General features: G+C 40.0%; 1 protein-coding gene across 3 annotated transcripts in view; it reads left to right on the top strand.

Moving 5' to 3' along the window:
* The window catches only part of lhfpl2 (LHFPL tetraspan subfamily member 2), a 109,840-nt gene that overhangs the window by 69,210 nt on the left and 26,589 nt on the right, over positions 1-14,041 (top strand). The window lies entirely within an intron of this gene.

The raw sequence follows: 14,041 nt of genomic DNA, 5'->3' as shown, positions 1-14,041 counted from the left end.
TATTTGTTTCCCTGCTGCCTGGCTGAGCTGTGAGGAAAGGTAGGTGGAATTCCTGGACTTTCAGTGGAGTCCAGAAGAGTTCCCACTTGTCCAGATAATGCGCTAACGTTTATTTTTGTTTTATGGTAAACGATTATTTAACTGTGCAAGGGATACAATGTAGATTTAGTTGCAATATTTTTCCAGTTTACAAGAAGTTTCACATGTTACAAGTGTTAAAGAAAGATCTCCCCTTACCTCATTTCCTTAGCTTATAAATGAGGGCTGCCCATAAATTCCTAGACCCTTTGCAGTTGCTTCCAAAATGTAGGAGTGATTCACTTGGCTAGCTTCATTTTCCATTATGAGTAGACATTTTGCTTTTGTACCAGATTCCCCATGGAACTAAGTCATGGGAAGTGGCTGATATACATCTGGATCATACACCAATGCCTTGCTCAAAAAAGTGATTTCAGAATCTCTAATCAGTAGAATTTGCTCATAACTGTCCATGAGGGTTGCTTAATCACACTGAATTTGAATCATGTGGGACACCTAGAAAATAACTCTTCCTGAATACCACTTTATGGTCTCCCTTTATTTATTAGGTTTTTGTTCTAGAGACTTAATAAGCTGTTTTCCAGGCAGATGGCAAAATAAATTACTCATCATCTTAAGTAGTTTTTCAGAAAATATCTAATCAGTTTCACTTCCTGAATACCAGACAAGCTGAGTAAAAAGATTGTAGTAACAGAGTGAGTTTGTTTGGTTTCCAAGATACATTTGTGATATCTGTGCACTAATCCTCCAGAAAGAAGGCCTTCAGATCAGGTTTAACAATGAAAATGGCTTTTTTGGAATTAGGACTTGAGAAATGCTGGACTCTGAAGTAATTATGGATCACAGATGGTTGAAGTTCTTGTTTTCACATATTGGTCTCCCCTTAATAGTAACATTTTCCTGCTTTTCATAGATTGTGTTGTCGAAGGCTTTCATGGGCAGGATCACAGGGTTGTTGTATGTTTTCCGGGCTGTATGGCCATGTTTTGAAACATGGCCATACAGCCCGGAAAACATATAACAACCCTTTTCGTATATTGTTCTGTCCTTAATAAATTATCTCCTTGCATATCCTTTTACTTAACTTTGTATGTACAGATTAAGAAATGTTAAATTGAACACATATTATTTCCACACCAACCACTATATTCTAGGGCTGAATTTTGAAAGTTCCCATTTGTATCTATTGGCTGAAGCGGTTCACCTGGTGCCTATGTGGCTTTTCACAGCACTCCGATATCAGGCAATAGCAAAGGAAGGCAGAGTGGGGGCTTTTTCCTTGATATGCCAAAAAGCCCAGAATTGGGTGAAAAGTGAGAACTACATCAGCCAAAAACATACATGTATATCACAGTCAATAAAGTGGCGTGCTATAGCAGTTAGCCTTGGACAGAGGAGATCCATGTTTGCCATGATATTCACTGGGTAAACCTGTGTCAGTCATAGTTTTCAGCCTGCTCCACTTTCTGACTTGATATGAGAACAGAAAGAGGGGTAAAAGGAAACATACACGGGGTGCCTTAAGCTCATTGCAGAAAGAGTAGGTTTAAAATGGAGCAAATATAGTACAACCTCTGTGTCCGCAGAGGATTCATTCCTGAATTTACCATGGAAACAGGAAACTATGGATAATAACAAACTTTATTGAAATGAATGAGTTCTCCCTGGTCATCCTGCAGGGGCTAGAAAATTCTAGAAAGGACATATTTTGTGAGTTGTGGGTAGGTGAAACCATGAGTACTGGTCCCAGGAGTCATACTGTGAACAAGACACTGAGGTGAGATATAATATCTTAAGGGGCATTTTGTTAGGATTGGAGGTGATCTACCACATTATTAATTGATGAAGAGTTATAGATTTATTTTTTAGTTCACACGGGGTGGTTTGTAGAAACCTTATAGGTGTGTTGCTAGAAATCAGTATTTGTCAGAATGCAGCAAGAGTGGCAAGAAGCATTTGGAAGTGGAAGGGTAGAAACAACACACAACTCCAGTTCTGGTTGCATACACATACCCTGGTTGTATGCATTGATAACTGAACCAGATCTGATTGCATAATAGATTTTGAAGACTCTAATCTGACTTCCTTTAGTCTGAACTCTGTTTTCAATGGTGTATGTGTAGGAAGAGTAAAAAATTATGTGTTAAACAGCGCTTAAGCTGCTTTCTCCTTCCTGAGAATCAGCAAGTTTTTCCCTTTCTGATTCTGGAATATATCAGACAGTCAGTGGCTTATCTGAACTACAGTAGAACTTGCCTTCGTGTAAGCCTTATATGTACACTGAACATATACTCAAAGGATTAAATCAAATGCATCTGTAGCAGCATTGTGCACCACTTACAGTTGGAGTTCAGTAAAGCTGTGCAAATTTCTTTTTCTTCCTAAAAAAAAAACCCCAGAAACATCTGTAAAATAAATTACGCATTTCAGAGTCAAACCATTTATAATGTGAAATGAGTTCATACTTGAGTTTTGAAATTACGACAGGGAATTGTGCACAAAACATTTGGTGTTGTTGCTTGATTAGGGTGACTACGACTTAGGTCTATGGAGAGAAACAAGCAAGGGAGAGCTTTTCTAACTAATTTCTTCCAGACCTTGCAGGAGACTTTAGTTCTTCTACTGCATTATTAATTTATGAGTTGAAGGCAATATAATATCTATAAATCTGATTTAGTGCTTGACTTTTTCCTGGTTTGTATAGGACCTGCTCCTCAAAGCACAGATGAAAAGCCAACAAAAGCTGCCTTCATGTATATATATATCTGTATACTTGTGAGTAGGATCTTTTTTTAGTAAAATGGATAAATTCTGACTATTGAAACAATTTAAACTGATTTTTAAACAATGTTCAAAGTACAAACTTCTTAAGATAAAATGTGAATGAAGACAAACTCTTAAATAAATCCATGTATTCTGGTATCAGATGCAGACTGTTAAGGATGTTTTACACAAGGAACTGATAACTGGTTCTTTTCAGGCTGAACTTTATAAATATGCCATTGCAGATTATTTTTGTGTGCTTGGTGCAGGGAATGGGGTTCTCATTCTGAAATTCAGGCTTCAGGGATAGCCCTGGACATCTTCACTCACTCTGCCAGGGCAGTCTGCTGCTCCTTTTACTGTCCTTTGTGTGACCTCATCCTAATTTGTTTCTTTCTAGTTAGAGATTGCTTCCAAAGGTCTTTTATTTCCTAGTGAGTTCCACACCACTTCTTCCACGACACTCCCTTGTTCCTTGTTCCCTATTACATTTCAGTTTCTTGATTTTTCTTCCATTTGTTTAGTTTCAAAGTAAAATTGCATTCCTAAAATTACATCCCTCCAGGCATTCCTTTTGGTTAAACCAATGAGGTTTTCACCAGATTTCCCCCCACTTCAGGATGGAATGAGGTTAAGAGAGTCTCCTAAACTATATGATTCCCAGCTGCATGATTCCCACCCCTGGTTTTGGTGATCAGGAACAAGTTAGAGAGAGCTTGGGCTTTCTCTTTTTGCTACTACTGAATACACAAGAAAAGTAACACATTTACTTTAGAATAGGGTTGGGAGACATGTGGCCCTCCTGATGTTGTTGGGCTGCAGCTTGTAATGTCCCTCACATTTACTTATACTGGCTAGGGCTGATGGAGTTGCAGTTCACTACCTTAAAGGTCTCATCACATGCATCCCTGATTCAGAGCAACAGTTCTGTGTTACATGTGAACACAAACACTGTCAGAGTAATTTGCAGCGCAGCAATAGTTGGATAGAATCAGTGGAACGCAGAACGAAGAGACATCAGAGACGTTGGTAAAACTATACAAAGTTTTACTGACTTCAGTAATAATCAAGACAAACAGGCTTGCAGACAAAAGACGAACACAGGACTCTCACTCTAGGCAGACAGAACTCGACTCAACTCAGAACAGAACTGAACAGAACTGATGCAATCAGCAATGCACACACACTTGTGTCTGGATACTCCCCAGCTCCAGCCACACATCAAGGTCATCACAGCTTCTTAGTAATTAACTCTTTCCAGACTATAGTACACTCTGGATGATACAATCAGTATGCAATACAGGAAAGACACAAATTTCATTTAAACACTACCAATACACAAATCCCACATTAACAAACTGCATTTTGGTATGATCTTAACATATTTAGTTGACATACTAGAATCTGCAAACCATAGCTTGAACTTCTGACAGTAAAGATAAAAAGAGAAGCCTTCCTTCACAAACCACTATATAGAAAGTAACAAGGGACAGGGTACAAGGCATAGTGTCTATGTAATTTGTTCCTAATTATTTGATCCATGGTTTAAGTTAATAGACAACACACAACCTACACATTACATGTGGCTCCCTAGACCTCTCTTGTGTTTCAGCTGAGGATGCCCCTGGAATTCTTGTCCAGCTATTACCACCACAAATTCAAAGAGAGCCAAACATCCAGGCGTACCCTGGGCAGCGTCCTTGCAGACTGCCAATTCTTTCACACCAGAAGTGACTTGCAGTTTCTCAAGTCACTCCTGACATGAAAAAAAACCCCATTCATCCAGCAAAAGTGAGCAAACTCTGAGAGCTTGGAGAGTTATCCCCTCATACTGATGATTCTTAACTTTTTTGATCCCTTTGCTAGTCAGGTAAAACCACAGGCCCCTTCTCAGAATACAGCAGCAGATAGTTTTATGATGCTTGACATGGGTATATCTTTAAATTAAATTTTAGGATATATTCAAAACTATGTTCGACAACTTCCCCAAAATGTTAATGCCTGAAAACTACTGTAATTTTTGCATACCTTCCTAAGTGAAGGAAATGTAGATTTCAGTCAGAGAAAATGAAGTTAATAAGTTGATTTTTTTTCCAGTTCAAGCTGACAGACCATCTGAATTCTTTTCACAGATCCGTAGTTAAGAACCTCTGTTCTATATCTTCTTTCAGAAGACAATCTCTGGCTTTAAGATTTTTCGCTCATCTTAGCAGTCCTGACAACTGTAGCTTCGGCTCCTAGTCTTTAGCTTTGCTCCCATGCCAGCATTACTGAACTAAACCACCTCTTGCCCCGCTTTCACTTCCGTCTCTTCTCTGACTCTCAAGGTCTTAGAATTTACTCAACCCTGGTTTATGTGATTATCGGAAATGAACTTTTATAGCCCCCCTTTCACTGCCCACTTCAGCAAAATCCCAGAACATATCCTCTTTTTTCTTTATTATCATTATTATTTTTCTTTCTATCCTGTATTTACCTTATTACTCAGTAGACATCCATGTCTTGCATTTTGTATTCTCATATGTCTTATTATAACCCTCTGTGTGGTCTTTTGGATAGGATGTGCTTCCTTAGCATCGCACCACCTTGTATCCATTAATCTGAATCACATGGTTGAGTGGAGTGTACATCTAACAGTAAGAAGTGCTTTTTACATTCAAGAACCTTCAGTTGTTATTATCCTGTAATTAGAAATTTCCTTGCTGTAAAAGCTTTGAAATAATGTTATCAAGGCCAACTGTGATTTGTTCAGCGTAGCAAAGAATTCTATCTCCCCCCCCCCCATCAGTAGTATAAATGTAATTTTCTTTTAATTCAATCCCTTTTCCATTTATAGTCAAACCTGCACATCCACAGGTTCTGAATCCATAGATTCAAATATTCGGAAAAAATATTCCAAAAAACAAATCTTGATTTTGCCATGTGTTGGGTAGTGTAGCGGTAGGCATATTGTGCTGTAGATAAAGGTTTTCCCCTGACATTAAGTCTAATTGTGTTCGACTCTAGGGGTTGATGCTCATTTCCATTTCTAAGCCAAAGAGCCGGCATTGTCCATTGACACCTCCAAGGTCATGTGGCTGGCATGACTGCATGGAGCACTGTTACCTTCCTGCCAAAGCAGTATCATAGAATCATAGAATCATAGAATAGTAGAGTTGGAAGAGACCACATGGGCCATCCAGTCCAACCCCCTGCTAAGAAGCAGGAAATCGCATTCAAAGCACCCCCGACAGATGGCCATCCAGCCTCTGCTTAAAAACCTCCAAAGAAGGAGCCTCCACCACGGCCCCGGGGAGAGAGTTCCACTGTCGAACAGCTCTCACAGTGAGGAAGTTCTTCCTGATGTTCAGGTGGAATCTCCTTTCCTGTAGTTTGAAGCCATTGTTCCGTGTCCTAGTCTGCAGGGCAGCAGAAAACAATCTTGCTCCCTCCTCCCTATGACTTCCCTTCACGTATTTGTACATGGCTATCATGTCTCCTCTCAGCCTTCTCTTCTGCAGGCTAAACATGCCCAGCTCTTTAAGCCGCTCCTCATAGGGCTTGTTCTCCAGACCCTTAATCATTTTAGTCGCCCTCCTCTGGACGCTTTCCAGCTTGTCAACATCTCCCTTCAACTGTGGTGCCCAAAATTGGACACAGTATTCCAGGTGTGGTCTGACCAAGGCAGAATAGAGGGGGAGCATAACTTCCCTGGATCTAGACGCTATTCCCCTATTGATGCAGGCCAGAATCCCATTGGCTTTTTTAGCAGCCGCATCACATTGTTGGCTCATGTTTAACTTGTTGTCCACAAGGACTCCAAGGTCTTTTTCGCACACACTGCTGTCAAGCCAGGCGTCCCCCATTCTGTATCTTTGATTTCCATTTTTTCTGCCGAAGTGAAGTATCTTGCATTTGTCCCTGTTGAACTTCATTTTGTTAGTTTTGGCCCATCTCCCTAGTCTGTCAAGATCGTTTTGAATTCTGCTCCTGTCTTCTGGAGTGTTAGCTATCCCTCCCAGTTTTGTGTCGTCTGCAAACTTGATGATCGTGCCTTCTAACCCTTCGTCTAAGTCGTTAATAAAGATGTTGAACAGAACTGGGCCCAGGACAGAGCCCTGCGGCACTCCACTTGTCACTTCTTTCCATGATGAAGACAACGCATTGGTGAGCACCCTTTGGGTTCGTTCGCTTAGCCAATTACAGATCCACCTAACAGTAGTTTTGTCTAGCCCACATTTTATTAGTTTGTTTGCCAGAAGGTCGTGGGGGACTTTGTCGAAGGCCTTACTGAAATCCAGGTACGCTACATCCACAGCATTCCCTGTATCGACCCAACTCGTAACTCTATCGAAAAAAGAGATCAGATTAGTCTGGCATGACTTGTTTTTGGTAAATCCGTGTTGACTATTAGCAATGACCGCATTTGTTTCTAAGTGTTCGCAGACCACTTCCTTAATGATCTTTTCCAGAATTTTGCCTGGTATTGATGTGAGGCTGACCGGACAGTAATTGTTTGGGTCGTTCTTTTTTCCCTTCTTGAAGATAGGGACCACATTCGCCCTCCTCCAATCTGCTGGGACTTCTCCTGTTCTCCAAGAACTCTCGAAGATAATTGCCAGTGGTTCTGAAATAACTTCCGCTAGTTCCTTCAGTACTCTTGGATGTAGCTGATCTGGCCCTGGGGACTTGAATTCGTTTAGAGTGGCCAGGTGTTCCTGGACAACTTGTTTCCCTATTTGGGGTTGGATTTCCCCCAATCCTTCGTCCATTCCATGTAGCTGAGGTTGAAGATGGCTTTCTTTTTGTGAGAAGACCGAGGCAAAGAAGGCATTAAGTAGTTCTGCCTTTTCCCTGTCCCCTGTCGCCATCACCCCATCTTCTCTTTGCAATGGCCCTATCGCCTCCTTTTTCTTCCTTTTTCTACCAACGTAAGCAAAAAAGCCTTTTTTGTTGTTTTTTATGTCCCTGGCAAGCCTGAGCTCATTTTGCGCTTTAGCCTTGCGAACCTTTTCCCTACAGGTGTTGGCTATACGTTTGAATTCTTCTTTGGTGATTTCTCCCCTTTTCCACTTCTTGTGCATGTCACTTTTGAGCTTTAGCTCAGTTAGAAGTTCTTTGGACATCCATTCTGGCTTCTTTGCACTTGTCTTATTTTTCTTCTTTGTTGGCACTGTTTGCATTTGCGCCTTGAGTATTTCACTTTTGAAAAACTCCCATCCATCCTTAACTCCCTTGTTTTTTAATATCGGCGTCCATGGAATGCCGCTCAGTAATTCCTTCATTTTTTGGAAGTCAGCTCTCTTAAAGTCGAGAATGCGTGTTTGACTTGTCTTAGTTTCAGCATTCCTTTGTATTGCAAACTGCAGGAGCACATGGTCACTTGCCCCTAAGGATCCAACCACTTCAACTGTATTGATCAGTACTTAATGATCTACTCACATTTGCATGTTTTCAAACTGCTAGGTTGGCAGAAGCTGGGGCTAACAGCAGGAGCTCACCCTGAATCCCGGACTCGAACCACTGACCTTTCGGCCAGCAAGTTCAGCAGCTCAGTGGTTTAATCTGCTGCACCACCAGGGGCTCCTACTGTTCTGTATTGTCCTGCAATTTTACAGATCCTCATACTTTCTCTGAAACTCATTTTGAGTTGTTTGCCATTATATATCTTATGCCATTGTGTATAATGGGACTTGAGTATCCACATGTTTTGGTATCCATGGGGGGTTCTGGAACCAAACCCCAGCCGATAAAGGGAGCACTATGGTTCTTTCTTTCAACACTCTTTCATTGGAACTTAAGGTTTAGGATCAAACCGATGTTAGGGTTTTGCCACCACTTCAGTAGGAAATTGATAATGCATCATGGTGGATAGAGTGGGTTGCTAAACCTCATATGCAAGACAATTATTAAGAGAGAGATGTCCACTTGTCCTGTTTATATGGTAGGCTGCCTTCATGGGCAGTGCTCCTTCTGTTGAAGTAGTGCTGCCTCCATGTGGTGGAGTGTACTGACTTCCCTCAGTAACAGATCTTTTAGTTTCCTGCTCTTCAATTTAATCCCCTTCCATTCTTCATAGAATATGTTTTCAGTTCCATATTTTCTGGTACACTGTATGGTAACATTTCTGGTTTTTGTCTGACACCTGCTAGATTTAATACTAATTACTTTTTCCATTCCTTGTCATTTCTTCCAACGTGTGTCATCATGAATCTGTCACAAACATTCCCTTTCCCGATATAATCCCCACAGTTGTATGTTTATTACAGTAGAGTCTCATTTATCCAACATAAATGGGCTGGAAGAATGTTGGATAAGCAAAAATGTTGGATAATAAGGCAGGATTAAGGAAAAAGCCTATTAAATGTCAAATTATGTTATGATTTTACAAATTAAGCACCAAAACATCATGTTTTACAACAAATTGACAGACAAAGCAGTTCAGTACACAATAACGTTATGTAGTAATTACGAACTTGGCACCAAAACATCGCAATGTATTGAAAATGTTGACTCCAAAACATTGGCTACTAACAAATTGACTACAAATAAAGATAGAATTGCCTACAATGAATGCTTTTTATTCAACAGCACAAGGAACAGTTGCATGGTGTTCCTCTGCTTCCAGTTAATGAGGCTGCACAACCATAATTATAAGTGTAATTGAAACAATTACACCTGAAAAGGATTTAAAATAATCCCATGTTACAATCATAATGTAATATGGACAGAGAGAAAGGGAATTAATTACGAGCTAGTCATTGTAACAACATTGTCAGATATTAAATCCATAAAAAGTTCAGTCCTTGCTGCCTAGAGAAACAGCTGTGGATCCGAGTGGGAGGCAAACTGTGTTGGATAATCCAGAATGTTGGATAAGCGAAAGTTGGATAAGTGAGACTCTATTGTACTTATTTTTAGTTTTCTCTGCTGTGCATACCTGGTTTAATTGCTTCCTTATGTTGCATGTTCCATTCAGTTAATTCTGAAAGGTTTACTAAAACATGTTTTTCTCTTCAGCAAACAAGACATCATTTTTAGGGGTAATAGGTAAATAGGCTGAGATAGTGACAACTTCCTTTTCTGATGGTTCAGTGTGTACAAACTTTATTTCATGCACAAAACTATTTTAAATATGTTGTGTATAAAGTCACCTACAGGCTGTGTATATAGGTAGTTTATGAAACAAATGAATATTGAATCATAGAATCATAGAATAGTAGAGTTGGAAGAGACCTCATGGGCCATCAAGTCCAACCCCCTGCCAAGAAGCAGGAAAATCGCATTCAAAGCATCCCAACATATGGTCATCCGGCATCTGTATGCAGATGATGTTCAGTTCTACTACTCCTTTTCACCAGATGCTAAAGAGGCTGTCCAGGCTGCTGTGACGGTCTGGATGAGAGCGAATAAATTGAAGTTGAATCCAGACGTCCTCCTGGTCAGTCGTAAGGCAGAACAGGGTATAGGGTTACAGCCTGTGCTGTAACCCTATACCCTGTCCAAAAATAACCTTTCCAAACTTTACTTTTTTGGGTTGTTGTGTGTTTTCCGGGCTGTATGGCCATGCTCCAGAAGCATTCTTTCCTGAAGTTTCGCCCACATCTATGGCAGGCATCCTCAGAGGTTGTTTTTTTTCCTCTTCATGTCAGGAGCAACTTGAGTTGCTTCTGGAGTGAGAGAATTGGCCGTCTGCAAGAACGTTGCCCAGGGGACGCCCGGATGTTTTGATGTTTTTACCATCCTTGTGGGAGGCTTCTCTCATGTCCCCGCATGGAGCTGGAGCTGATAGAGGGAGCTCATCTGCGCTTTCCCCGGGTGGGATTCGAACCAGGTCAGCAACCCAACCTTCAAGTCATGAGGCTTTAATCCACTACTCCACCGGGGGCTTCACCGGGGGCTCCTGCTATAGATGTGGGCGAAATGTCAGGTAAGAATGCTTCTGGAACATGACCATACAGCCCGGAAAACACACAACAACCCAGTGATTCTGGCCATGAAAGCCTTCAACAACACATCTTTACTTTTTTATTCAACAGCACAAGGAACAGTTGCATGGTGTTCCTCTGCTTCCAGTTAATGAGGCTGCACAACCATAATTATAAGTGCAATTGAAACAATTACACCTGAAAAGGATTTAATATAATCCCTTGTTAACAATCATAATGTAATATGGACAGAGAGAAAGGGAATTAATTACGAGCTAGTCATATGTAAATAATGCCAAGGTTCTGGTAAATATGTAGACCGTAGAAAGTTGTCTTACACATTTATGTAGACTGGACTGATTCAGAATAACTCCTCGTGGAATATAGTGTAATCTTCACTATTGAAGACTTTCTATAAATGTGTAATATAAAATCATAATGATTCATGCAGCATTTGGTCATTTTTTTTCCTTTTCAGAGTTCAGTTACAATGTAGAATCCCTATTTAGAGCAATGGGAGGATATCCCAAGCTTGACATAATCTGTGTTGGCTGTATCCAGAGAGATAATTTAGGCATACAAGAAAGGGGATTTCATTGGGGGATCTTGAACATTGAATGATTTCATCTGGAATGGTTTCATCTGGAACAAAAGAGGTGAAATTCCTAGTTGTCCTCCCAGTTTATAAATTCTTAAACAGTTATGTTATTTTAGTATTTGTGGCCAAAGTTGCTCTGGGTAACACATGCTTTCTGTTCCAGTGACTTGCACCTTTCTTTTGAGATACCAAGAAATGCCAGGCTGTCTGCATTCTTTTTCCCATATATAAAGTTTAATAAGTTTTGGAAGCACAGCAAATCTGCAGTAAGTTTTCAAAACACAATGCTTTGGCTATAGACGTAAGGAATTTGAAATACAATAACAAAGAGTAATTGGAACATATCCACAGTCCAGGAAATTGAAACTTCGATGATGCAGGAAAATGTTAGGAGTCTGACATTTTTGCCACCAAAGGAAAAAATATCAAGTGGTACATTAAAGAGTTACATATATGAATTACAAATCAATCAACGTTTTAATGGATATTTATTTAAGATTCATGTTTCTGGTGGAATATGTTTCACTTCTTATATGTTTGACTTGTCACATGTTTTTTTATATATATATTTCAAGTAGAGGGTAAGTAATGCTTCTCCTTTGCAACATTAGAAAGATATTGATTCATCTCAGGCATAGCATGGAACTGTTTGAGTTTAGATAATTGTTGCCATATTAAGGACTAACAGCCATTTGAAAGCTAGGGAGTCAGAGGAGCATTGTTTCCAAATTTGCCATGTGATCTTGATGACCACATCCATACTGTTTTGTGATGGACCACATAATGTGCTAAGGTGAAATAACCTAGGGGCTAAATACAATCATCAGGGATTTATGTTTGGGTGTAGAAAACATGCCTTTCTATGTAGAGAAATAAGAACCATACAAAAGTTAAGAAAGCAGAACTTACGCAACTGTCAGATGATCTGCATGACTACTTTCATACCCAATTATGCCACATCACATGACAAACAAAGAAAAGGTTACTTATGGGCTCAGTCCAGCTGACAATGACTTTCCACATCATCTTCTGCAGATCCTCATTCTAAGAATTATGATCTTGTTACTTCTGCACATAGCTGCTTTCTCCCATGCAAGTTGCCATGTAGGCAAACTCAAACAACAGCTGACGTGCGTATGGACAGTGACATGACAGTCACAATGACTCGTGCTACCACTTATTATGAAAAAATTAAAACACCAAAATGGAATCCTCTTAAGCATTTACGAATGTGTTACATTTGTGACTGTTTTTTATTGCTTAATCTCCATGTAAAGCCTAGTCCAAAGGATTTGTTGGTTTGTGAAGTAAACTCCACTTAATGGGCAGTAACTGCTGTGATGAAGGAGGTCTGTCCTGTTATTGGGGAAGCAGCAGACTCTCCTTGCACAAGCAATCTCTAGTGTGAGGAGGAATTGAAACAGGGACCCTGCTTATTATACCTATTGCAATGGAGATCATGCATGAGATGTGATGAGAACATCAGTTAGCTGCTTCCTGAGAGACAGGGAAAAGAGGCTTGTTGAAAGAGGTATCTACTGTCTGCTAAATGGGAATGGTGGGCTGAGCCAGGGTTTAAGTGTCCTGTAAAGCAATTGACAAAACATATTGCTGTTTGCACAAGGAAGGAGAGAATAGTACCAACATTGTACTAGTTTTGCTGACACTTCAGTTATCTGCTACTTTAGAAGATAGACTTTTGTTAAAAATGTAGTTCACAATCAGGATTTAAGTGGGTAGGATGTAGCTATTCTGTGGCCTAGTTGTCTGAACTTCATTGGAACAAGTATTAGCCATTGTAGAAGTGAAATTTTGGGCTAAACATTCTGTCTTTGGGAAGGATAATCACAATGTTTGATTCAAAAGCTTAACTATCTTTGCAATATTTCAATTTTTCTGGACATTCCATCCTTGATCTCAGAAAAACTGTCCTTGGACTTTAAAGATGTTACAAAGGAAGATTGGAAAGAGAAACAGTGGAATTGGAATATGTCAACAAGCTCCAGTCCATCAACAGTGGGTTTTATGTCACACAAGAAATATTATAACACACTAGTTAATGCCCCAGCCTCTTGAGGGCGTCCTTGGCCCATTTTATCACATCACATTATATTCCAGTATTTTCCTCCACTGTTTACATGGTTATCTACTTACCTTATCTTTAGATAACATTTTCCTTCCTGTCTTTGTCCCCCAATGACACTTCATGCCCACAAATTTTGCATTTCTGTGGCTATTCACATGCAGTCTGCCTACAAAAGTCTGTTCCTAGGCATTTCATGCACCTGAGAACATAGACTAGGAAAGTTCATGCTACCAACTTTGTTCCCTTAGTCTCTACAAAATTCCTTTGCATATTGATAGCCTTACAACAGCCGTGACTACTATAATGTACGGTTCCTTGCTATTTCCCCCTTATTCTATTCCTATGTCCCTTTTCAGCCCCATGGACGAAGAATATAAACTTTCTATCTTTTTAAGAAGAATGCCTTCTGCTGCCCATCTTTCATCTTCTCTGTTCATGGAGAAGAAAGCCCAACATGGCCTTGGATGTTCTCTCAGGGACCATAATGTTATATATTTGTAACTTAAACAAATACCTCTGCATTAAGTTGAATTTTGTGATCTGTACATATGTACCTAAACACCCTAAAGGCATCAGATCCGGTCAGATTTTGGAAGCTAAGCAGGCTCAGCCCTGACTAGTACATGGATGGGATGGGTCAACAAATAC

The sequence above is a fragment of the Anolis carolinensis genome, chromosome 2, assembly GCF_035594765.1.
Source record: "Anolis carolinensis isolate JA03-04 chromosome 2, rAnoCar3.1.pri, whole genome shotgun sequence".
Taxonomy (NCBI): Eukaryota; Metazoa; Chordata; class Lepidosauria; order Squamata; family Dactyloidae; genus Anolis; species Anolis carolinensis.
This window is presented reverse-complemented; position numbering and strand designations above follow the sequence as displayed.